This window comes from Oncorhynchus gorbuscha, unplaced genomic scaffold (assembly GCF_021184085.1).
Source record: "Oncorhynchus gorbuscha isolate QuinsamMale2020 ecotype Even-year unplaced genomic scaffold, OgorEven_v1.0 Un_scaffold_4080, whole genome shotgun sequence".
NCBI classification, from domain to species: Eukaryota; Metazoa; Chordata; class Actinopteri; order Salmoniformes; family Salmonidae; genus Oncorhynchus; species Oncorhynchus gorbuscha.
In genome coordinates this window covers 1-26952 of record NW_025748185.1, presented here as the reverse complement: position 1 = coordinate 26952, position 26952 = coordinate 1, and the positions used below count along the sequence as shown (strand labels likewise).

The window sequence follows — 26952 nt, the reverse complement described above, 5'->3', positions numbered from 1 at the left end:
AAGCATGGAGGTGGAAACATCATTCTTTGGGGATGCTTTTCTGCAAAGGGGACAGGACGACTGCACCGTATTGAGATGAGGATGGATGGGGCCATGTATTGCGAGATCTTGGCCAACAACCTCCTTCCTCAGTAAGAGCATTGCAGATGGGTCGTGGCTGGGTCGTACAGCATGACAATGACCAAACACACAGCCAGGGCAACTAAGGAGTGGCTCCGTAAGAAGTATCTCAAGGTCCTGAAGTGGCCTAGCCAGTCTCCAGACCTGAACCCAAAATAAAATCTTTGGAGGGAGCTGAAAGTCCGTATTGCCAAGCGACAGCCCTGAAACCTGAAGGATCTGGAGAAGGTCTGTATGGAGGAGTGGGCTAAAATCCCTGCTACAGTGTGTGCAAACCTGGTCAAGAACTACAGGAAACGTATGATCTCTGTAATTGCATGCAAGGTTTATGTACCAAATATTAAGTTCTGCTTTTCTGATGTATCAAATACTTATGTCATGTAATAAAATGATAATTAATTACTTAAAAATAATACAATGTGATTTTCTGGATTTTTGTTTTAGATTCCGTCTCTCACAGTTGAAGTATACCTATGATTTTTAAAAATACAGACCTCTACATGCTTTGTAAGTAGGGAAAACCTGCAAAATTGGCAGTGTTCTCCCCAACAGTATACACTGATTCGGTGAGGAGTTTATTATCAAGTGCATCGGTGATGTTGTACCCACGGTGACAATTAAAAACTTCCCCAATCAGAAACCGTGGATTGATGGCAGCATTCACGCAAAACTGAAAGTGCGAACCACTGCTTTTAATCATGGCAAGGCGACTGGAAATATGACCGAATACAAACAGTGTAGCTATTCCCTCAAACAAGCTAAGTGTCAGTATAGAGACAAAGTAGAGTCGCAATTCAACGCTCAGACACGAGAGGTATGTGGCAGGGTCTACAGTCAATCACAGATTACAAAAAGAAAACCAGCCCCGTCGTGGACACCGATGTCTTGCTCCCAGACAAACTTAACAACTTCTTTGCTCGCTTTGAGGACAATACAGTGCCACTGACACGACCCGCTACCAAAACCTGCGGGCTCTCTTGCCAACGTGAGTAAAATATTTAGACGTGTTAACCATCGCAAGGCTGCTGGACCAGATGGCATCCCCAGCTGCGTCCTCAGAGCATGTGCAGACCAGCTAGCTGGTGTGTTTATGGACATATTCAATCAATCCCTATCCCAGTCTGCTGTTCCCACATGCCTCAAGAGGGCCACAATTGTTCCTGTTCCCAAGAAAGCTATAGTAACTGAGCTAAACAACTGTCACCCTGTAGCACTCACTTCAATCATCATGAAGTGCTTTGAGAGACTAGTCAAGGACCATATCACCTCCACCCTATCTGACACTCTAGACCCACTCCAATTTGCTTACCGGCCCAATAGGTCCACAAACGACGCAATCACAATCACACTGCACACTGCCCTAACCCATCAGAACAAGAGGAATACCTATGTAAGAATGCTGTTCATCGATTACAGCTCAGCATTTACACCATAGTACCCTCCAAACTCGTCACCCCGCCCTGTGCAACTGGGTCCTGGACTTTCTGATAGGAAACAACATCTCCACCCCGCTGATCCTCAACACTGGGGCCCCACAAGGGTGCGTTCTCAGCCCTCTCCTGTACTCCTTGTTTACCCACGACTACGTGGCCATGCACGCCTCCAACTCAATCATCAAGTTTGCAGACAACACAACAGTGGCAGGCTTGATTACCAACAACGATGAGATGACCTACAGGGAGGAGGTGAGGGCCCTCGGAGTGTGGTGTCAGGAAAATAATCTCACACTCAATGTCAACAAAAAAGGAGATGATCATGGACTTCAGGAAACAGCAGAGGGAGCACCCCCCTATCCACATAGACGGGACAGTAGTAGAGAAGGTGGAAAGTTGTAAGTTCCTCTGCGAACACATCATGGACAAACTGAAATGGTCCACCCATACAGACAGCGTAGTGAAGAAGGCGCATCAGCGCTTCTTCAACCTCAGGAGGCTGAAGAAATTTGGCTTGTCACCAAAAACACTCACAAACTTTTACAGATGCACAATCGAGAGAATCCTGTCGGGCTGCATCACAGCCTGGTACGGCAACAGCTCCGCCCACAACCTTAAGGTTCTCAGAGGGTGGTGAGGTCTGCACAACGCATCACCTGGGGCAAACTACTACCTGCCCTCCAGGACACCTACACCACCCGATGTCACAGGAAGGCCGAAAAGATCATCAAGGACAACAACCAGCCGAGCCACTGCCTGTTCACCCTGCTATCATCCAGAAGGTGAGGTCAGTACAGGTGCATCAAAGCTGGGACCGAGAGACATCACTAACATAGAGAGGCTGCTGTCAACATAAATATTCTAATCTCTGGCCTCTTTAATAAATGGACTTAATAAAGGTATCACTAGTCACTTTAAATAACGCCACTTTAATAATGTTTACATATCCTACATTACTCATAACATATGTATATACTGTTCTATACCATCTACTGCATCTTGTCTATGCTGTCCGGCCATCACTCACCCATATATCTATATGTACATGTTCTTATTCATTCCTTTACACTTGTGTGTATAAGGTAGTTGTTGTGAAATTGTTAGACTACTTGTTAGATATTACTGCACGGTCGGAACTAGAAGCACAAGCATTTAGCTACACTAGCATTAACATCTGCTAACCATGTGTATGTGACCAATAACATTTGATTTGATTTGATTTGTTATAGCAGCAAAGGGGTGACCAACTCCATAGCAATGCCCATGATTTTGGAATGAGATGTTCAACGACCAGGTGTCCACTTTGGGGACCCCCTCATAACTCGAGTGAGATAAAAAAAAAAATCTATATATAGCTTACTTTGGAGGTGAAGACAACTACATGACGTGGCCAAGAGTCAAACATCTCATTCCAAAGTACAAAGATGACTGGGAGAAAGAGGGTGGAGAGTAAAAGAGGACAGATCAGATGGGGATGGAGGCAAAGATAGAGTGTGTCTACTGCAGGTGCAGAACAGATCCATATAAAGAGAGCTCACATTGCCTGGAGAATGATGCTCTGGTGCTGAGCTGGCTAAGAGCCCAGAGTCTATCTGTCTGAGTGTGTCTCTCTCAAAGCATTCATCCCTGTCCCATGAGGGGTTTTCAAACTTTCCGGGAGCCCTTTTGTGATCGCAAGTTCATCAGGGACATCCTCATAACTCAAGTGAGATTTTTTTAAAATAGATTACTTTGGAGGTGACTAAGGCCAAAAGTACAGTGACTTTGGAAAGTATTCAGACATTTTGTTACATTACAGCCTTCTTCTAAAATTTATGAAATCGTTTTCCCCCTCTCATCAATCTACACACTATAACCCACAATGACAAGTCCGGGCTCTGGCTGGGTCACTCAAGGACATTCAGAGACCACTTATGCGTTGTCTTGGCTGAAGCCACTCATGCGTTGTCTTGGCTGTGTGCTTAGGGTTGTTGTCCGTTTGGAAGCTGAATCTTCGCCCCCAGTCTGAGGTCCTGAGCGCTCTGGAGCAGGTTTTCATCAAGGATCTCTCTCTGTACTTTTCACCATTCATCTTTCCCTCGATTCTACCTATTATCCCAGTCCCTGCCCTGATGAACATCACCACACCATGATGCTGCCACCACTTCACTGTAGGGATGGTGCCAGGTTTCAACCTTGGTTTCAGAGTCCATTGGGTTCCTTTTGGCATACTCCAAGTGATTGCTCAGTTTGGTCAGGCAGCCAGCTCTAAGAAGAGTCTTGGTGGTTCCAAATATCTTCTGGCTTTCATAGCTGAATCCACTAATTTGAAGTGTCCACGTACTTTTGGCCATGGAGTGTATTTGAAAACAGACTTAAAACTATTTGAATACAGATCTCAGAAAGTGACTACGTTTTTAAACTATTTAAATAGAGATCTGAGAAAGCAACTACAAAAAAATTCAATACAGATCTCAGGAAGTGACTATTTCTTGCCTTTTGTCTGCAGATGGCACCGGAGAATATGGCAGACGTTTTACGTGCCCCCAGCCGATTGTGTTTATTTGTTTGCTTATTTGCTTTGTATTTAATTGATTTTTTAACTTATTTTGTACATAATGTTTTGCCCTACTGTCTCTTATGACCGAAAATAACTTCTAGACATTAGGACTGCGATTACTCACCACGGACTAGCAGAGTCCTCTTTTTTCCTTTCACGACTCTGACGAGCCCTACGCGAAGGATACACTGCTTCTTCGGAAACAGGCCCAATCCCCGTGATCTGCGTGAAGAGGAGGCGGAGAAAGAGGGGTCGAAGGTTCGGCTGTATTCTGAGAATTCACAGGAGATCGAATATACCCCCACTTCCCTCCATTGAGTTGTGCAGAGCTGATGACCCGGGTAGCCAGGTGGAAAGCATGACCAGCCATAATAAAATGCTCATTGAAATTCTCGATTATCACAGATTTATCGGTGGTGACAGTGTTTCTTTGCCTCAGTGCAGTGGGCAGCTGGGAGGAGGTGCTCTTACTCTCCATGGACTTTACAGTGTCCCAAAAAGTTTTTGGAATTACTGCTACAGGATGCAAATTTCTGCCACAGGATGCACATTTTAGGGAGCGTTTGACAGTGATTGAGGGGTGATCGTTTGATTATGGATGCAAGCAATGAGGCATTGATCGCTGAGATCCTGGTTGAAGACAGCAGAGGTGTATTTAGAGGGCAGGTTGGTCAGGATGATATCTATGAGGGTGCCCGTGTTTACGGATTTAGGGTTGTACCTGGTAGGTTCTTTGATAATTTGTGTGAGATTAAGGGCATCAAGCTTAGATTGTAGGATGGCCGGGTGTTAATTAAGCATGTCCCAGTTAAGGTCACCTAACAGCACGAGCTCTGAAGATAGATTGGGTGGCAATCAAATCACATATGGTGTCCACGGCACAGCTGGGGGCAGAAGGTGGTCTATAGCAGTTTAGCGACAACGGTGAGAGACTTGTTTCTGGAAAGGTGGATTTTTAAAAGTAGAAGCTCAAATTATTTGGGCACAGACTTGGATAGTATGACAGAACTCTGCAGGCTCTCTGCTGTAGATTGCAACTCCGCCCCCTTTGGAAGTTCTATCTTGTTGGAAAATGTTATAGTTAGGGATGGAAATTTCAGGGTTTTTGGTGGACTTCCTAAGCCAGAATTCAGACACGGCTAGGACATCAGGGTTGGTGGAGTGTGCTAAAGCAGTGAATAAAACAAACTTCGGGAGGAGGCTTCTGATGTTAACATGCATGAAACCAAGGCTTTTACGGTTACAGAAGTCAGAAGAAATAGGTGTAGTGCTGGGGGGATACAGGGCCTGGTTTAACCTCTACATCACCAGAGGAACAGAGGATGAGTAGGATCAGGGTACGGCTAAAGGCTATAAGAACTGGTCGTTTAGTGTGATGGAACAACGAATAAAAGGAGCAGATTTCTGGGCATGGTAGAATAGATTCAGGGCATAATGAACAGACAACGTATGGTTGGATGTGAGTACAGTGGAGGTAAACCTAGGCATTGAGTGATGATGAGAGAGGTTGTGTCTCTGGAGGCACCAGTTAAGCCAGGTGAGGTCTCCGCATGTGTGGGGGGTGGGACAAAAGAGCTATCTAAGGCATGTTGAGCGGGAATGGGGGCTCTACAGTGAAATAAAACAATAATAACTAACCGAAACAGGAGTAGACAAGGCGTATTGACATTAGGGAGAGGCATCTGTAGCCGAGTGAATATAGGGTCGAATGAGCAGCAATAGGTGAGTCAGGGAGCCGTTCAGTAGTCGCTACTACGCTAGGCGAGCGGGAGACATGGCGATTCAGAAAGCTAGCAGGCCGGGATAGCAGATGGCCTTCGGCGACATCCAACGGAAAAGCCTGTTGAAACCACCTCGGACAATTACGTTGGCAGACCAGTCGTGATGGATCGGCAAGGCTCCGTGGTCGGGTAATAAAGGGTCTAGGCCAATTGGCAAAATAAGTATTGTAGCCCAAGAAATTGGCTGATGGACCTCTTCAGCTAGCCGGGAAATGGGCCTAGCTCGAGGCTAGCTCAAGGCTAACTGGTGCATGCTTCGGAACAGAGGTGTTAGCCAGCACTAGCCACTCGCTTTCTTCTAGCTAGCTGCGATGATCCAGTGTAATGGTCCAGAGCTTGCGTCAGGAATCCGGTGATGTGGTAGAGAAAAGCAGTCAGATATGCTCTGGGTTGATATTGCGCTTTGCAGACTGGCAGGTATTGCTGCAAATGAGAACGTGTTCTCAGTCAACATACCTGGTAAAATAATGGATAAATAAAAAAGTAAATAAATTGACTGAGCTGAAGCTGGCTGGTGTCTGAGTTAGCAGAAGACCGCTAGCAGTGGCTAACTGACTACTAGCTAGTAGTTAGTTAGCTGGCTAGCTTCTGATGGGGTTCCAGTTCAAAAGTATAAAAATAGCAGATCCGTACCACATTGTGTGAGGCGGGTCGCAGGAAAGTATTTTCAGGTCATAGATGAAAAGTGACATTAAAATATATTTTAAAAAACGAGGAAACCGACTATTTACACAGGACAAGACGGGACAAGACAAACACACGTCCGACTGCTATGCCATCTTGGTTTAGCCGCTGCACAGCTAAAAGGTTCTACAGCTGCACCACCAAGAGCATCCTGACTGGTTGCATCACTGCCTGGTATGGCAACTGCTCGGCCTCTGACCGCATGGCACTACAGAGGGTATTACGAAATGCCCAGTACATCACTGAGGCCAAGCTTCCTGCCATCCAGGACCTCTATACTAGGAGGTGTCGGAGGAAGGCCTTAAAATTGTCACCGACTCCAGTCACCCTAGTCATAGAATGTTCTCTCTGCTGTCGCACGGTAAGCGGTACCTGAGCGCCAAGTCTAGGTCCAAGAGACTTTAAACAGCTTCTACCCCAAAGCCATAAGACTCCTTAACATCTAGTCAAGTGTCCACCCAGACTACTTGCAATGCCCCTCACGCCTCACCCCTCTTACACCACTGCTGCTCTCTGTCATCTCTGCATAGTCACGTTAATAACTCTACCTACATGTACATACTACCTCAAATAACCGGTGCCCCCACACATTGACTCAGTATCGGTACCCCCCTGTATATAATCTCGCTATTGTCATTTCACTGCTGCTCTTTAATTGCTTGTTACTTTTATCTCTAATTCTTATCTGTATTTTTTGAAACTGCATTGTTGGTTAGGGGCTCGTAAGTAAGCATTTCACTGTAAGGTCTACTACACCTGTTGTATTCGCGCATGTGACAAATAACATTTGATTTGATTTGATTCTGAAAGTATTCAGACCCCTTGACCTTTTACATATTTTGTTACGTTACAGCCTTATTCGAAAATTGATTCCATAGTTTTTTCCTTCATCAATCTACCTACAATACCCACAATAACAAAGCAAAAACAGGTTTGATGGGGAGCGCCACTACACAGCTATTTTCAGGTCTCTCCAGAGATGTTCGATCAGGTTCAAGCCCGGGCTCTGCCTGGGCCACTCAAGGACATTCAGAGACTTGTCCCGAAGGTGAACCTTCGCCCCAGTCTGAGGTCCTGAGTGCTCTGGAGCAGGTTTTCATCGAGGATCTCTGTTCATCATTCCCTGACTAGTCTCACAGTCCCTGCCGTTGAAAAACATCCCCTACCGCATGATGTTGCCACCACCATGCTTCAGCGAAGAGATGGTGCCAGGTTTCCCTCTAGACGTGACGCTTGGCATTCAGGCTAAAGAGTTCAATCTTGTTTTCATCAGACGGGCTGTCATGTCTCTTTTCCTGAGGAATGCCTTCCATCTCGCCCCTCTACCATTAAGGCTTAATTGGTGGAGTGCTGCAGAGATGGGAGAACCTTCCAGAAGGACAACCATCTCCACAGAGAAACTCTGGAGCTCTGTCAGAGAGACCATCGTGTTCTTTGACACATCCCCGTCCAAGGCCCTTCTCCCACATGTCTCAGTTTGGCTGGACGGCCAGCTCTAGGAAGAGTCTTGGTGGTTCCAAACTTCTTCCATTTATTTTTGATGGAGGCCACTGTATTCTTGAGGATCTTCAATGTTGCAGAAACAGTTTTGGTAGCCTTCCCAGATCTCTGCCTCGACACAATCCTATCTCGAAGCTCACAGACAATTCCTTCAACCTCATGGCTTGGTTTTTTCTCTGACATGCACTGTCAACTCTGGGACCTTATATAGACAGGTGTGTGCTTTTCCAAATCATGTCCAATTAATTGAATTTACCACAGGTGGACTCCAATAAAGTTGTAGAAACATCTCAAGGATGATCAATGGAAACAGGATGTACCTGAGCTCAATTTCAAGTCGCATAGCGAAGAGTCTGAATACTTATGTAAATAAGGTATTTCTGTTTTTAATTTGCAGAAATTTTGAAAAACCTGTTTTCGCTTTGTGATTCTGGGCTATTGTGTATAGATTGATGAGGAACATTTTTGTTTAATCCAGTTCATAATAAGGCTGTAAGGTAACAAAATATTTAATTTGAGAAAAGTCACTGAAAGTTTGAGGGTGTTTCTTAGGTTTGATTATAACAGTCTCATAACACCATATGCAACAAAACAGGAAAACTCATACATTATGTTTTGTAAAAGTGAGATTGGTGGTTGCAGTAGTGTGTGTGTGTACGCATGCATGAGTATGTGTGTGTTTGTGTGTGTGGTGATGCTGTGATGCAGGCACAGCCTCCCCCTCCCCTGTCCTCTGTCATATTGGTGACAGGCCTGTCTCGATGTGGGTGGAGATTGAATTGCAAATCTCCTGCCTTCTGTTGGTGTGCAAGGCTTCAGTAGCCATTTCTAGACGCCATTCATGTGGTAATGAGGAAATACAGGAGTAGAGGATGGTGAGGTGGATGCCGAGGGGGTCAGAAAATGAGGGGAAAGGAGACCACAGACAGACTGATGTCCAGGGGAGTGGAGACCACAGACAGACTGATGTCCAGGGGAAAGGAGACCACAGACAGACTGATGTCCAGGGGAAAGGAGACCACAGACAGACTGATGTCCAGGGGTGTGGAGACCACAGACAGACTGATGTCCAGGGGTGTGGAGACCACAGACAGACTGATGTCCAGGGGAGTGGAGACCACAGACAGACTGATGTCCAGGGGAAAGGAGACCACAGACAGACTGATGTCCAGGGGAAAGGAGACCACAGACAGACTGATGTCCGGGGGTGTGGAGACCACATACAGACTGATGTCCAGGGGAAAGGAGACCACAGACAGACTGATGTCCAGGGGAGTGGAGACCACAGACAGACTGATGTCCAGGGGAGTGGAGACCACAGACAGACTGATGTCCAGGGGAAAGGAGACCACAGTCAGACTGATGTCCAGGGGAAAGGAGACCACAGACAGACTGATGTCCAGGGGAGTGGAGACCACAGACAGACTGATGTCCAGGGGAAAGGAGACCACAGACAGACTGATGTCCAGGGGTGTGGAGACCACAGACAGACTGATGTCCAGGGGAGTGGAGACCACAGACAGACTGATGTCCAGGGGAAAGGAGACCACAGACAGACTGATGTCCAGGGGAGTGGAGACAACAGACAGACTGATGTCCAGGGGAGTGGAGACCACAGACAGACTGATGTCCAGGGAAAGGAGACCACAGACAGACTGATGTCCAGGGAAAAGGAGACCACAGACAGACTGATGTCCAGGGGAAAGGAGACCACAGACAGACTGATGTCCAGGGGAAAGGAGACCACAGACAGACTGATGTCCAGGGAAAAGGAGACCACAGACAGACTGATGTCCAGGGGAAAGGAGACCACAGACAGACTGATGTCCAGGGGTGTGGAGACCACAGACAGACTGATGTCCAGGGGAAAGGAGACCACAGACAGACTGATGTCCAGGGAAAAGGAGACCACAGACAGACTGATGTCCAGGGGAAAGGAGACCACAGACAGACTGATGTCCAGGGGTGTGGAGACCACAGACAGACTGATGTCCAGGGAAAAGGAGACCACAGACAGACTGATGTCCAGGGGTGTGGACAAGACATCCTCTAGTGCTAGACAAGCAGCAGGATCCTCTAGGGACTTTTCATTACACAGGCAGGGCAGTGGTTAAATTGGGTTTTTGTAGGAGGCGAAACTGTCCGCAGCCCTACGCACAACTCATTGCTTCCAATTCTAAAATGGTGGAACTCCTTATGTAATACACTTGATTTACAGCAGTAATAGCCAGTCGTCTTTCATTCCACAGTTTAAACAATATGACAGTGGCACAGCACAGGAGGTTGGTGGCACCTCAATTGTGGAGGACGGACTCATGGTAATGACTGGAGTGGAATCAGTGAAATGGTATCAAATACATCAAACGCCTGGTTTGCAGGTGTTTGATGCCATTCCATTGGCTCTGTTCCAGCCATTATTATGAGCCATTCTACCTCAGCAGCCTTCTGTGTGGCACAGTCATTTTGTACCGGAAAGCGATGGTTCAGACCATGTGTGTGTGGCGTGGCTGTGAGAAGAGGGGTGGCTACAAGGAACCCCTTAAAGATTCAGATAGCCAAATATTAACATGTTAGTATTAACCCATCAGTGTGATGTCACTTCACATTAACGCTAAGCTTGTCTGAGTTCTTCCTCTGCTGTCAGGCCACCATAACACGCTCTCTCTGATCCCAGACCAGCGCATAACCGGGGTCTATATTCATAGAGCTGATCTGGGGTCATAATGGATTAGGGAAGCGAAGGGGATAGGAGAGGAGGATACCTAGTCAGTTTTACAACTGAATGCATTGAACCGTATTTAACCCAACCCCTCTGAACCAGATAGGTGCGGGGGGGGTGCTACCTCCACGTCAAATTAGATTCCATTAAGAATAGAAAGAATAAGCGTTTTGTTTTCAAATGATAGTTTCCGTATTTGACCATATTAATGACCAAAGGCTCGTATTTCTGTGTATTTAGGTTATTATAGTTAAGTCTATGATTTGATATTTGATAGAGCAGTCTGACTGAGTGGTGGTAGGCAGCAGCAGGCTCGTAAGCATTCATTCAAACAGCACTTTACTGCGTTTGCCAGCAGCTCTTAGCAATGCTTGAAGCACAGATTAGGCTGGCAATACTAGTGCCTATAAGAATATCCAATACTCACAGGTATTTGAAATACAAATGGTATGAAGAGAAATCATCCTGTAATTCCTATAATAACTACAACCTAAAACTTCTTAACTGTGAATATTGAAGAGTCATGTTAAAAGGAACCAACAGCTTTCAAATGTTCTCATGTTCTGAGCAAGGAACTGAAACATTAGCTTTCTTACATGGCACATATTTCACTTTACTTTCTTCTCCAACACTTTGTTTTTGCATTATTTAAACCAAATTGAACATGTTTCATTATTTATTTGAGACTAAATTGATTTTATTTATGTATTATATTAAGTTAAAATAAAAGTTAATTGTTCATTCAGTATTATTGTAATTGTCATTATTACAAATATATATATAAAAATCGGCCGATTAATCAGTATCTGCTTTTTTTGGTCCTCCAATAATCGGTATCGGCGTTGAAAAATCATAATCAGTCGACCTCTAATTGGTGCTGCATTGAACCCACACAAACACAATACAATTGGTGCTGCATTGAACCCACACCAACACAATATAATTGGTGCTGCATTGAACCCCACACCAACACAATACAATTGGTGCTGCATTGAACCCCACACAACACAATACAATTGGTGCTGCTATGTGATCAATCAGATGTGATAAATCCTGTGATATACTGCCATGAACATGCAGCTATGTCACACATGGATAACCAACAACGGAGAACACAATAGATTTCCAGTGAAAAGAGGCAGAGAGGATTAGATTAGTAGTGAATTGGTGAGGATGGGAAAGAGAGCCGTGGTCTGTTTCAGTGAGCAGCATATAAAGAAATAGAAGAATGAGCCTGTTACATGGATCATGGAGACAGACGGGGATAGCAGAGTGAAAGCCCTCTGTGTGGCTTATTGTCATTCACACACCCCATAGTTACTGCTGCGTAGGTTATGAAACTAATATGAAAGTACATCAACTCCTTTCCTCTCTTCCTCAGCATCAACACACACTGGGATGTCCTCATCGTGGCCTTTTGAATTGGAGATCATTTCATCACAATAAATCTTTTGTTTGACGTTGTTTCTCTACCTCCCATGCCTGTGACTCTGAGCGCTGGGGTATGAGACAGCCTGGCCGTACCATTGTCTTCTCTTGGCGTAGGGAGGGGTGGGGGGGGTGAGACAGCCTGGCCGTACCATTGTCTTCTTTGGCGTAGGGAGGGTTAGGGGTGAGACAGCCTGGCCGTACCATTGTCTTCTTGGCGTAGGGAGGGGTGGGGGGTGAGACAGCCTGGCCGTACCATTGTCTTCTCTGGCGTAGGGAGGGGTGGGGGGTGAGACAGCCTGGCCGTACCATTGTCTTCTTGGCGTAGGGAGGGTTAGGGGGTGAGACAGCCTGGCCGTACCATTGTCTTCTTGGCGTAGGGAGGGGTAGGGGTGAGACAGCCTGGCCGTACCATTGTCTTCTTGGCGTAGGGAGGGGTAGGGGGTGAGACAGCCTGGCCGTACCATTGTCTTGTTGGCCTAGGGAGGGGTGGGGTGGGACAGCCTGGCCGTACCATTGTCTTCTCTTGGCGTAGGGAGGGGAGGAGGGGAGAGAGACAGCCTGGCCGTACCATTGTCTTCTTTGGCGTAGGCAGGGGGAGGGGGGTGAGACAGCCTGGCCGGACCATTGTCTTCTTGGCGTCGGGAGGGGGAGGAGGGGGTGAGACAGCCTGGCCGTACCATTGTCTTCTTGGCGTAGGGGGGGGGGGGTGAGACAGCCTGGCCGTACCATTGTCTTCTTGGCCTAGGGAGGGGGGGAGGGGAGGAGGGGGTGAGACAGCCTGGCCATACCATTGTCTTCTTGGCGTAGGGAGGGGGAGGGGGTGGGTGAGACAGCCTGGCCGTACCATTGTCTTCTTCATGTAGGGAGGGGTGGGGGGGTGAGACAGCCTGGCCGTACATTGTCTTCTTGGCGTAGGGGAGGGGTAGGAGAGACAGCCTGGCCGTACCATTGTCTTCTCTTGGCATAGGGAGGGGGGGGAGGAGGGGTGAGACAGCCTGGCCGCACCATTGTCTTCTGGCGAGGGGAGGGGGAGGGGGGTGAGACAGCCTGGCCGTACCATTGTCAGTCTTGGCGTAGGGAGGGAGGGGGTGAGACAGCCTGGCCGTACCATTGTCTTCTTGGCGTAGGGAGGGGGAGGGGGGTGAGACAGCATGGGCTGAGTCCTGACTGTTATCATGGGCTGAGTCCTGACTGTTAACATGGACTGAGTCCTTAACATGGGCTGAGTCCTGACTGTTAACATGGGCTGAGTCCTGACTGTTAACATGGGCTGAGTCCTGACTCTTAACATGGGCTGAGTCCTGACTGTTAACATGGGCTGAGTCCTGACTGTTAACATGGGCTGAGTCCTGACTCTTAACATGGGCTGAGTCCTGACTCTTAACATGGGCTGAGTCCTGACTCTTAACATAGACTGAGTCCTGACTGTTAACATGGGCTGAGTCCTGACTGTTAACATGGCCTGAGTCCTGACTGTTAACATGAACTGAGTCCTTAACATGGGCTGAGTCCTGACTGTTAACATGGGCTGAGTCCTGACTCTTAACATGGGCTGAGTCCTGACTGTTAACATGGGCCGAGTCCTGACTGTTAACATGGGCTGAATCCTGACTCTTAACATGGGCTGAGTCCTGACTGTTAACATGGGCTGAGTCCTGACTGTTAACATGGGCTGAGTCCTGACTGTTAACATGGGCTGAGTCCTGACTCTTAACATGGCTGAGTCCTGACTGTTAACATGGACTGAGTCCTGACTGTTAACATGGGCTGAGTCCCACTTAACATGGGCTGAGTCCTCACTCTTAACATGTGGCCAGTCCTGACTGTTAACATGGGCGAGTCCTGACTCTTAACATGAGCTGAGTCCTGACTCTTAACATAGGCTGAGTCCTGACTGTTAACATGGGCTGAGTCCTGACTGTTAACATGGGCTGGAGTCCTGACTCTTAACATGGGCTGAGTCCTGACACTTAACATGGCCTGAGTCCTGACTCTTAACATGGCCTGAGTCCTGACTCTTAACATGGGCTGAGTCCTGACTGTTAACATGGGCTGAGTCCTGACTCTTAACATGGGCTGAGTCTTGACTGTTAACATGGGCGGAGTCCTGACTCTTAACATAGACTGAGTCCTGACTCTTAACATAGACTGAGTCCTGACTCTTAACATAGACTGAGTCCTGACTGTTAACATGGGCTGAGTCCTGACTGTTAACATGGGCTGAGTCCTGACTCTTAACATGGGCTGAGTCCTGACTGTTAACATGGGCGGAGTCCTGACTCTGCTAACATAGACTGAGTCCTGACTCTTAACATAGACTGAGTCCTGACTCTTAACATAGACTGAGTCCTGACTGTTAACATGGGCTGAGTCCTGACTCTTAACATGGGCTGAGCCTGACTGTTAACATGGGCTGAGTCCTGACTCTTAACATGGGCTGAGTCCTGACTGTTAACATGGGCTGAGTCCTGACTCTTAACATGGGCTGAGCCCTGACTGTTAACATGAGCTGAGTCTGACTCTTAACATGGGCTGAGCCCTGACTGTTAACATGGGCTGAGTCCTGACTGTTAACATGGGCTGAGTCCTGACTCTTAACATACACTGAGTCCTGACTGTTAACATGGGCTGAGTCCTGACTGTTAACATGGGCTGAGTCCTGACTCTTAACATGGGCTGAGTCCTGACTGTTAACATGGGCTGAGTCCTGACTGTTAACATGGGCTGATTCTGACTCTTAACATGGGCTGAGTCCTGACTGTTAACATGGGCTGAGTCCTGACTCTTAACATGGGCCGAGTCCTGACTGTTAACATGGGCTGAGTCCTGACTTTAACATGGGCTGAGCCCTGACTGTTAACATGAGCTGAGTCCTGACTCTTAACATGGGCTGAGCCCTGACTGTTAACATGGGCTGAGTCCTGACTGTTAACATGGGCTGAGTCCTGACTCTTAACATGGGCTGAGTCCTGACTGTTAACATGGGCGGAGTCCTGACTCTTAACATACACTGAGTCCTGACTGTTAACATGGGCTGAGTCCTGACTGTTAACATGGGCTGAGTTGCTGACCTGACTGTTAACATGGGCTGAGTCCTGACTGTTAACATGGGCTGAGTCCTGACTATTAACATAGGCTGAGTCCTGACTCTTAACATGGGCTGAGTCCTGACTGTTAACATGGGCTGAGTCCTGACTCTTAACATGGGCTGAGTCCTGACTGTTAACATGGGCTGAGTCCTTACTGTTAACATGGGCTGATTCCTGACTCTTAACATGGGCTGAGTCCTGACTGTTAACATGGGCTGAGTCCTGACTTTTAACATGGGCTGAGTCTTAACATGGGCCGAGTCTGACTGTTAACATGGGCTGAGTCCTGACTTTTTAACATGGGCTGAGTCCTGACTTTTAACATGGGCTGAGACCTGACTGTTAACATGGGCTGAGCCCTGACTGTTAACATGAGCTGAGTCCTGACTCTTAACATGGGCTGAGTCCTGACTCTTAACATGGGCTGAGTCCTGACTCTTAACATAGACTGAGTCCTGACTGTTAACATGGGCTGAGTCCTGACTGTTAACATGGGCTGAGTCCTGACTGTTAACATGGGCTGAGTCCTGACTCTTAACATGGGCTGAGTCCTGACTCTTAACATGGGCTGAGTCCTGAGTCCTGACTCTAACATGGGCTGAGTCCTGACTGTTAACATGAGCTGAGTCCTGACTCGTAACACAAACTCACACTGCTCTGCCTGTTCTTTTCCCCGTCTCCACCACCATCTCGTCTCCCGCACTGACCATATAGAGTCACGTGAGACCCTTGTTATTTAATGCCCAGCCCCGAGCTTCAGTGCACAAGCTCGGTAGCTCAAAGACAGGCCAACACACACACGGACGTATGTGCAGACAGGCACACAGGGACGGCAGTATTGACAGACATTTCACAGGTCGAAAGGCTTTGATTTCAAAATGGCAACTCATCGCATCTTCTTTGATGTCCAGTAGTTCTATCTTACCAGTATGCAACACCTTGAACTGTGCTGAAGGTACCCATGAAGCTAGCTGAAACACTGTGTACATGAGTAGCAAGACAAGGATGAAGACAGGGGTGATGTTTAAAGCTCATGATGCAACTCTCGTTCAACATTATTAGTGAGACAGTACTGCCATCTAGCGATTTCTACCTTGAACATAGAGTAGCGAATAGAGTCAATAGAATCAAGCCATAGGTCTACAAAGTACGGTCAAAAGCTTTATTTATTTGAAAAACAAGTGAACCATTGTGTACAGTACATTTAAAAAAAAAAAATGGGTGTCACAAACATCGGAGTATTTTGTCCTGTTTCTTTATAGGTTCATCATTCCAGATTGACTATTTACAACAGGGAAAACCCAGACGTGTAATCTGTACAACATAAGGTGAGACAAACATCATTACATATAGCACATCATCATTGTTCCTAAACCAGTAGGCTTTATTCATAATCACAAAAAAAAAACACAAAATCACAAAATTCAATTCAATAGTCACTCTGGATTGTTTTGCTGACTGGGCAACAGTGCCCTCTTCTTGACAGAAGGGACAATTGGTCCTAGTGGTTAGAGCGTTGGACTAGTAACCGGAAGGTTGCAAGTTCAAATCCCCGAGCTGACAAGGTACAAATCTGTCGTTCTGCCCCTGAACAGGCAGTTAACCCACTGTTCCTAGGCCGTCATTGAAAATAAGAATTTGTTCTTAACTGACCTGCTGAGTTAAATAAAGGTTAAAAAAAAATGGACTCATCATTTATACTCACTGGCTGACTGGGGCACACAGTAGCAAAACATTTTGCAACAGAAGACAAAAACAATTGAACAAGTTCAGATAATCCCTCCCTGTTTCAGCCTGTTTTCCTTTGTTTGGTGGTTAATTAATATAACCTGGGATGCACCATCTGGCTGGCACTCACACACAGCTCACATCCTCAGGGTGTTCGTTTCCTATGGGACTAAATCATTAATGAGTTAATTCATTAATTCATTAATGTGATTGCATAGATCTGACAGTCAGCCTAATACATATTTGATTAGAAACCAATCAGCAGACATGGATGATAAAATAACTGAAAATAACTCATCATCATGATCATCAGCCATAGAGCTTTTCTGTCGAAAGCAACATGACCACTGTGACAACAACGTGACCACTGTGACAGTAAGGTGACCACTGTGACAGCAACGTGACCACTGAAACCACTGTGACAGTAAGTGACCACTGTGACAGTAAGGTGACCACTGTGACAGTAAGGTGACCACTGTGGCAATAACGTGACCACTGTGACAGTAACGTGACCACTGTGACAGTAAGGTGACCCCTGTGACAGTAAGGTGACCCCTGTGACAGTAAGGTGACCCCTGTGACAGCAATGTGACCACTGAGACCACCGTGACAGTAAGGTGACCACTGTGACAGTAAGGTGACCACTGTGACAGTAACGTGACCACTGTGACAGTAAGGTGACCCCTGTGACAGTAACGTGACCCCTGTGACAGCACCGTGACCACTGTGACAGTAAGGTGACCACTGTGACAGCAACGTGACCACTGTGACAGTAAGGTGACCACTGTGACCGTAAGGTGACCACTGTGACAGTAACGTGACCACTGTGACAGTAACTGTGACAACAACGTGACCACTGTGACAGTAAGGTGACCACTGTGACAGTAACGTGACCACTGTGACAGTAAGGTGACCACTGTGACAGTAAGGTGACCACTGTGACAGTAAGGTGACCACTGTGACAGTAAGGTGACCACTGTGACAGTAAGGTGACCCCTGTGACAGTAAGGTGACCACTGTGACAGTAAGGTGACCACTGTGACAGTAAGGTGACCACTGTGACAGTAAGGTGACCCTGTGACAGTAACGTGACCACTGTGACAGCAACGTGACAGTAAGGTGACCACTGTGACAGTAACATGACCACTGTGACAGTAAGGTGACCACTGTGACAGTAAGGTGACCACTGTGACAATAACGTGACCACTGTGACAGTAAGGTGACCACTGTGACAGTAAGGTGACCACTGTGACAGTAAGGTGACCACTGTGACAGTAAGGTGACCACTGTGACAGTAAGGTGACCACTGTGACAACAACATGACCACTGTGACCACTGTGACAGTAAGGTGCCCACTGTGACAGTAAGGTGCCCACTGTGACAGTAAGGTGACCACTGTGACAGTAAGGTGCCCACTGTGACAGTAAGGTGACCACTGTGACAGTAACATGACCACTGTGACAATAACGTGACCACTGTGACAGTAAGGTGACCACTGTGACAGTAAGGTGACCACTGTGACAGTAAGGTGACCACTGTGACAGTAAGGTGCCCACTGTGACAGTAAGGTGACCACTGTGACAGTAAGGTGCCCACTGTGACAGTAAGGTGACCACTGTGACAGTAACATGACCACTGTGACAATAACGTGACCACTGTGACAGTAAGGTGACCACTGTGACAGTAAGGTGACCACTGTGACAGTAAGGTGACCACTGTGACAGTAAGGTGCCCACTGTGACAGTAAGGTGACCACTGTGACAGTAAGGTGACCACTGTGACAGTAAGGTGACCACTGCTTAGGAGTCGGCAGATGAAAAGTTTCCAGGAATTATTTGATCAAAGGTCACAATGTATTTAGTTCAAAGGAAGTTGCCAGATTCCTCTAAGACCTCATGTTGAAGTTGCCAGATTCCTCTAAGACCTCATGTTGAAGTTGCCAGATTCCTCTAAGCCCTCATGTTGAAGTTGCCAGATTCCTCTAAGACCTCATGTTGAAGTTGCCAGATTCCTCTAAGACCTCATGTTGAAGTTGCCAGATTCCTCTAAGACCTCATGTTGAAGTTGCCAGATTCCTCTAAGACCTCATGTTGAAGTTGCCAGATTCCTCTAAGACCTCATGTTGAAGTTGCCAGATTCCTCTAAGACCTCATGTTGAAGTTGCCAGATTCCTCTAAGACCTCATGTTGAAGTTGCCAGATTCCTCTAAGCCCTCATGTTGAAGTTGCCAGATTCCTCTAAGCCCTCATGTTGAAGTTGCCAGATTCCTCTAAGCCCTCATGTTGAAGTTGCCAGATTCCTCTAAGACCTCATGTTGAAGTTGCATTTTACATGACATATTTATTTCACTAAAGCATTTCAGCAACAATACATTTTTAGAGGACATTCTTTGAAGATGAATTAAAGTGAGTGAAATCGCATGAGGATCCTACAATGACTTTGTGAAAAAACTTTCTTCATGGTTTTGGAGTGGAATGTTCTCAATGACTTTTCAAAACTCTGTCCATATCGATCACACATCTTACATACAGAACAACACACAGTCCATCATACAGTCACTGGGGGGGTCTGAGGGAGCCTGGTCCCACATCTATTTGTTCTGTCGTGTCAAATCCTATGGGCATTGTTTGGCTGGCAATGACCATAGGCGTTGGCAAGAAGAAGGCACGGACAGATCTGGGACCAGGCTAGGTCTGGGGGGGGGCTCCATTCTGCCCTGAGAACGTTCTGGATCGCTTTCAGACCAAAGCACATTCATTCACGCCGGTTAAACCTGAATCGTATGGGAACAGCAGAGGCTCTAGCATGTTACGTTACCATGTCAACAAAGTCTGTCAAATATGTTACCATGACAATTGTCATGGTAATTGTCAGGAAGGAGAAAAAAAATTATCACTCAGTATTTGGAATGGCCCCGCCTTTCAAAAAAATATATGTAACGGTCAAGAGAACAGCACAGTCAGTGTTTTACATTATAACACATGTGTACGATAGTTCACACAAACAGGTGAGAGTGCATTATGGGTATTTTTAATTGTGTGCAGAAAAAACATGCTCATATGACAAGTCATCAGAAAATTAATGACATGCCAGAAACATTATTGATGTAAATGGGACATGTCAGAAACATTAATGACATGTCAGAAATATTAATGACATGCCAGAAACATTATTGACATGTCAGAAACATTAATGACATGTCAGAAACATTAATGACATGACATGCCAGAAACATTAATGACATGCCAGAAACATTAATGACATGTCAGAAACATTAATGACATGCCAGAAACATTAATGACATGCCAGAAACATTAATGACATGCCAGAAACATTAATGACATGCCAGAAACATTAATGACATGCCAGAAACATTAATGACATGCCAGAAACATTAATGACATGTCAGAAACATTAATGACATGTCAGAAACATTAATGACATGTCCATTAATGACATGAGAAACATTAATGACATGCCAGAAACATTAATGACATGTCAGAAACATTAATGACATGTCAGAAACATTATTGACATGTCAGAAACATTATTGACATGCCAGAAGAATTTCACTACACCCGCAATAACATCTGCCCAATATGTGCATGTGACCAATACAATTTGATTTTGTTTTGATTTGAGAAACATTTATGACATGCCAGAAGCGGAGACAAGAAGAGGGAGGGTGAATGCTTCTCAGAAAAGCCCTCATATAAGACAACTGCCACTGAACAGCACACAAAGTCCACAGAGAGAAAATGCTTTTAGGCAGAGCACAGTACGCCTCAGACAGCTGATGTGATTTGGAAACATAACATATATTATGACTTGTTCAAAACAGATAGATAAGAGACCAGCTGTATGAGCACACTGCAGGTGTCATCAGCAGGGACGTGATGGAACATGGAATGAAGGGCAGACATGCAGAGAGTCTATACAAGAACAACAGATTTCAGAACACACTCAGTCTGAAGCTGAGGTCTGGTGACACAGGTCATAGAGATAGATAGTTGTATATATTTTATACAGGTGTCCTGAAGAGCACAAACATTGTTTTAAATATGACTGTCTCTTTAAGTTGGTGATATTACAGAGTGTGACAGTACTAGTGAGGGAGGTTTTAGACAAACCAGAGCTTTGTCTTCCCTATACTCCCTCCCCTGTGTTGTTTGACCCTAAGCGCACACCATACAATTATCTGTACTTCGAAGATAGGCAGAATATGTAACATCCCACGCAGTTTAAGAGCTCTGAAAAAGCCCTTTATGACTTTTATGGGGATATACAGCGAGACGCTCCTTCTCTCCTAGCGTACCCTCATCTTCTCTCAGTCTATTCTCTTGTCTCTGTTAGCTGCTTCCTCCCCTCACATTGGAATCATCCAGCAGCAGTGTGGGGAGACGGGCCATACCACTGTGAGTGCTGTGTATAGGGGTGTTCGGTGAGATGGGTGCTATAGTTCACTGTGGCGTACAAGAGGTTCCAGCTTGTGAGACAGAGCAGTCAGAACTTTGTCAAACTTCTCATAGCGCTCTGATTGGCTGCCCTCCGACCCCGACTTCCCCATAGCAACCTCATCTGGAACTCTGTCCGGAAGATCTCCAGAACCTCCTCCTCTCCTGGAAGCCTGGGGAGGAGGAGGAGAGGAGAGAGAGGAGAAGACAGAAAGGAGTAAACAGGAGGAGGAGAGGAGGAGAGGAGGAGACAACAGAACATAAGGGAGAGAAGAGAGGAGGAGGAGAGAACAGAACATAAGGGAGAGAAGAGAGGAGGAGAGGAGGAGACAACAGAACATAAGGGAGAGAAGAGAGGAGGAGAGAGGAGGAGACAACAGAACATAAGGGAGAGAAGAGAGGAGGAGAGGAGAGACAACAGAACATAAGGGAGAGAAGAGAGGAGGAGAGGAGAGGAACATAAGGGAGAGACAGAGAGGAGGAGAGGAAGAGACAGAACATAAGGGAGAGAAGAGAGGGAGGAGAGGAGAGGAAGAGACAACAGAACATAAGGGAGAGAAGAGAGGAGGAGAGGAGGAGACAACAGAACATAAGGGAGAGAAGAGAGGAGGAGGAGAGGAAGAGACAACAGAACATAAGGGTGAGAAGAGAGGAGGAGGAGAGGAGGAGACAACAGAACATAAGGGAGAGAAGAGAGGAGGAGAGGAGGAGACAACAGAACATAAGGGAGAGAAGAGAGGAGGAGACAACAGAACATAAGGGAGAGAAGAGAGGAGGAGACAACAGAACATAAGGGAGAGAAGAGAGGAGGAGACAACAGAACATAAGGGAGAGAAGAGAGGAGGAGGAGAGGAGGAGACAACAGAACATAAGGGAGAGAAGAGAGGAGGAGGAGAGGAAGAGACAACAGAACATAAGGGAGAGAAGAGAGGAGGAGAGGAAGAGACAACAGAACATAAGGGAGAGAAGAGAGGAGGAGAGGAGGAGACAACAGAACATAAGGGAGAGAAGAGAGGAGGAGAGGAAGAGACAACAGAACATAAGGGAGAGAAGAGAGGAGGAGGAGAGGAGGAGACAACAGAACATAAGGGAGAGAAGAGAGGAGGAGGAGAGAAACAGAACATAAGGGAGAGAAGAGAGGAGGAGGAGGAAGAGACAACAGAACATAAGGGAGAGAAGAGAGGAGGAGGGAGGAGACAACAGAACATAAGGGAGAGAAGAGAGGAGGAGGAGAGGAAGAGACAACAGAACATAAGGGAGAGAAGAGAGGAGGAGGAGAGGAGGAGACAACAGAACATAAGGGAGAGAAGAGAGGAGGAGGAGAGACAACAGAACATAAGGAGAGAGAGAGGAGGAGAGGAGGAGACAACAGAACATAAGGGAGAGAAGAGAGGAGGAGAGGAGGAGACAACAGAACATAAGGGAGAGAAGAGAGGAGGAGGAGAGGAGGAGACAACAGAACATAAGGAGAGAAGAGAGGAGGAGAGGAGGAGACAACAGAACATAAGGGAGAGAAGAGAGGAGGAGGAGAGGAAGAGACAACAGAACATAAGGGAGAGAAGAGAGGAGAGGAGGAGACAGAACATAAGAGACAACAGAACATAAGGGAGAGAAGAGAGGAGGAGAGGAAGAGACAACAGAACATAAGGGAGAGAAGAGAGGAGGAGAGGAGGAGACAACAGAACATAAGGGAGAGAAGAGAGGAGGAGGAGAGGAGGAGACAACAGAACATAAGGGAGAGAAGAGAGGAGGAGGAGAGGAGGAGACAACAGAACATAAGGGAGAGAAGAGAGGAGGAGAGGAGGAGACAACAGAACATAAGGGAGAGAAGAGAGGAGGAGGAGAGGAAGAGACAACAGAACATAAGGGAGAGAAGAGAGAGGAGGAGGGAGGAGACAACAGAACATAAGGGAGAGAAGGAGGAGGAGAGGAGGAGACAACAGAACATAAGGGAGAGAAGAGAGGAGGAGAGGAGGAGACAACAGAACATAAGGGAGAGAAGAGAGGAGGAGGAGAGGAGGAGACAACAGAACATAAGGGAGAGAAGAGAGGAGGAGGAGAGAGGGAGACAAACAGAACATAAGGGAGAGAAGAGAGGAGGAGGAGGAGGAGAGACAACAGAACATAAGGGAGAGAAGAGAGGGGAGGAGAGGAGGAGACAACAGAACATAAGGGAGAGAAGAGAGAGGAGAGGAGGAGACAACAGAACATAAGGGAGGGGAAGAGAGGAGGAGGAGAGGAGGAGACAACAGAACATAAGGGAGAGGAAGAGAGGAGGAGGAGAGGAGGAGACAACAGAACATAACGGAGAGAAGAGAGGAGGAGGAGAGGGAGACAACAGAACATAAGGGAGAGAAGAGAGGAGGAGGAGGGAGGAGACAACAGAACATAAGGGAGAGAAGAGAGGAGGAGGAGAGAGAACATAAGGAGGAAGGAGAGGGAGGAGACAAAAGAACATAAGGGAGAGAAGAGAGGAGGAGAGGAAGAGACAACAGAACATAAGGGAGAGGAAGAGAGGAGGAGGAGAGGAGGAGACAACAGAACATAAGGGAGAAGAGAGGAGGAGGAGAGAAGGAACATAAGGGAACAAGAGGGAGGAGGAGGAGGGAGGAGACAACAGAACATAACGGAGAGAAGAGAGGAGGAGGAGAGGAGAGACAACAGAACATAAGGGAGAGGAAGAGAGGAGGAGGAGAGGAGGAGACAACAGAACATAAGGGAGAGAAGAGAGGGAGGAGGAGAGGAAGAAAGGAGGAGGAGAGGAGGAGACAAAAGAACATAAGGGAGAGAAAGAGAGGAGGAGAGGAAGAGACAACAGAACATAAGGGAGAGGGAGAGGAGGAGGAGAGGAGGAGACAACAGAACATAATGGGAGGAAGGAGACAACAGAACATAAGGGAGAGAAGAGAGGAGGAGGAGAGAACAGAACATAAGGGAGAGGAAGAGAGGAGGAGGAGAGGAGAGAGACAACAGAACATAAGGGAGAGAAAGAGAGGAGGAGGAGAGAGGAGACAACAGAACATAAGGGAGAGAGAGAGAGGAGAAAGAGGAGGGAGGAGACAACAGAACATAAGGGAGAGAAGAGAGGGAGGGAGAGAGGAAGACAACAGAACATAAGGGAGAGAAGAGAGGAGGAGGAGAACATAAGGGAAGAAAGAGAGGAGGAGAGGAAGAGACAACAGAACATAAGGGAGAGAAAGAGAGGAGGAGAGGAAGAGACAACAGAACATAAGGGAGAGAAGAGAGGAGGAGGAGAGGAGGAGACAACAGAACATAATGGAGAGGAAGAGAGGAGGAGGAGAGGAGAGACAACAGAACATAAGGGAGAGAAGAGAGGAGGAGGAGAGGAAGAAAGAGAGGAGGAGAGGAGGAGACAAAAGAACATAAGGGAGAGAAAGAGAGGGAGGAGAGGAAGAGACAACAGAACATAAGGGAGAGGAAGAGAAAAAGAGAAGAGAGGGATTGATCAATATTACAGACGTTGTGGAAAACAAAGTCTAGTTAAGATAGTTATAGTTATAAGATAGTTATACACTCATCGCCAGGGACTGGAATCAATCAGAACCAATAGTGGTAAATGTCAACATACCGTAACCATCACCAGCACACTACCACAGATAGCACAAAACAACCAACAACTCAATCATTATTTCAGATCAATGTCAATGACCCATTATATACATCATACTGACCACACACACACACACCGTCATATATATTAGGATGTGTCAGCATTAAGGAGCAACATGTACTGCAACACTACAGTTGTTACTCAGTCAGATAAATCCATGCACAACATCCACTAATCAGACAAGCCCTTGGTGGTTAATCCATAACAATACGGCTGACTCTGCACAAATACTATAATACGACTCTGTACTCCTGGAATGGTTTCCTGGACCTGCATTAAAGCTCGACTAAAAACACTTCCAATGAAGACTGAACGAGTCTGTGATTATCGAATGATGAATGAGATTCTGACAGTGATTTAAGTCAAACCGGGCCTTGTGTGTGCAAGTCCAAAATGCCACAGCGCGTACATACACACACACACTCCCCCAGGCCTTACCCTGTAGTTTGGTCTCAGCGTTGGTGCGATACAGCCCCCATGGTGAGCTATGGTCCGGGCCGCCTCCAGGTGTGACATCACCACGTCAAGCCCCGCCTCCACTTTCTCCCTGGATTCCATCCCCGCCCCTTGTCCCTCCCCCACGACCACACTCCTCTCCAGCAGAGACAGCAGAGGAACCACATGAGGAAGGAGGTGTTGGACAGCACAGTGCTCTCTGGAACACAAAGAGAGAGACACACTGACACAGTGAGAGAAACACACATACCAGTGTCCTGCATGTCAAACACACAACGCACACAGTAACACACACACGGAAACACACAGTAACACACACAGTAACACACAGAAACACACACAGAAACACACACAGAGACACACAGAGACACACACAGAGACACACAGAGACACACAGAGACACACACAGAGACACACACAGAGACACACACAGTAACACACGGGGACACACAGTGACACACACAGTGACACACACAGTGACACACACAGTGACACACACAGAAACACACACAGAAACACACACAGAAACACACACAGAAACACACACAGAGACACACAGAGACACACACAGAGACACACACAGTGTGCAACACACACTCAACACACAGAAACACACACACCAACACACACACTAACACACACAGTAAACACACTAACACACAGTACACACACAGAACACACACAGTAACACACACAGAAACACACACAGTAACACACACAGTAACACACACACAGTAAACACACAGAAACACACAGTAACACACACAGAAACACACACAGTAACACACACAAACACACACAGTAACACACACAGTAACACACACAGTAACACACACAGAGACACACAGAGACACACAGACACACAGAGACACACAGAAACACACAGAGACACACACAGCCTCCAGCTCCATACCTTTGCCATCGTTCATGTTCTTCATGAACGGCTTGAGCTTCTTCTCATAGAGGATGGCTCCCTCTGTGTGTCTCTGACGTAACGTCATCCATGTGTGCTCCAGACGAGAGATCTGAGAGAGAGAGAGAGAGAGAGAGAGAGAGAGAGAGAGAGAGAGAGAGAGAGAGAGAGAGAGAGAGAGAGAGAGAGAGAGAGAGAGAGAGAGAGAGAGAGAGAGAGAGAGAGAGAGAGAGAGATGAGAGAGGAGAGAGGAGAGAGAGATGAAAGAGGAGAGAGGAGAGAGAGAGAGACAGACACAGATAGATGAAAGAGAAGAGAGGAGAGGAGAGAGAGACACAGAGAGACGAAAGAGAAGAGAGGAGAGGAGAGAGAGAGACACACAGAAAGACGAAAGAGAAGAAAGGAGAGACGAAAGAGAAGAGAGGAGAGTGAGAGACAGAGAGACCAAAGAGAAGAGAGGAGAGAGAGAGACAC

At 46.8% G+C, this 26952-nt stretch overlaps 1 long non-coding RNA gene and 1 pseudogene across 1 annotated transcript; both read right to left on the bottom strand.

Moving 5' to 3' along the window:
* Window positions 1–18892: 18892 nt before the first annotated feature.
* On the bottom strand, window positions 18893–20058 carry LOC124028399. Its single transcript, XR_006837584.1, has 2 exons — window positions 19333–20058; window positions 18893–19236 (listed from the first exon to the last, which is right to left on the bottom strand). It is a non-coding gene; the product is annotated as an uncharacterized LOC124028399 (long non-coding RNA).
* Window positions 20059–20918: 860 nt separating this feature from the next.
* LOC124028397 lies at window positions 20919–25667 on the bottom strand (annotated as a pseudogene).
* Window positions 25668–26952: the final 1285 nt, after the last annotated feature.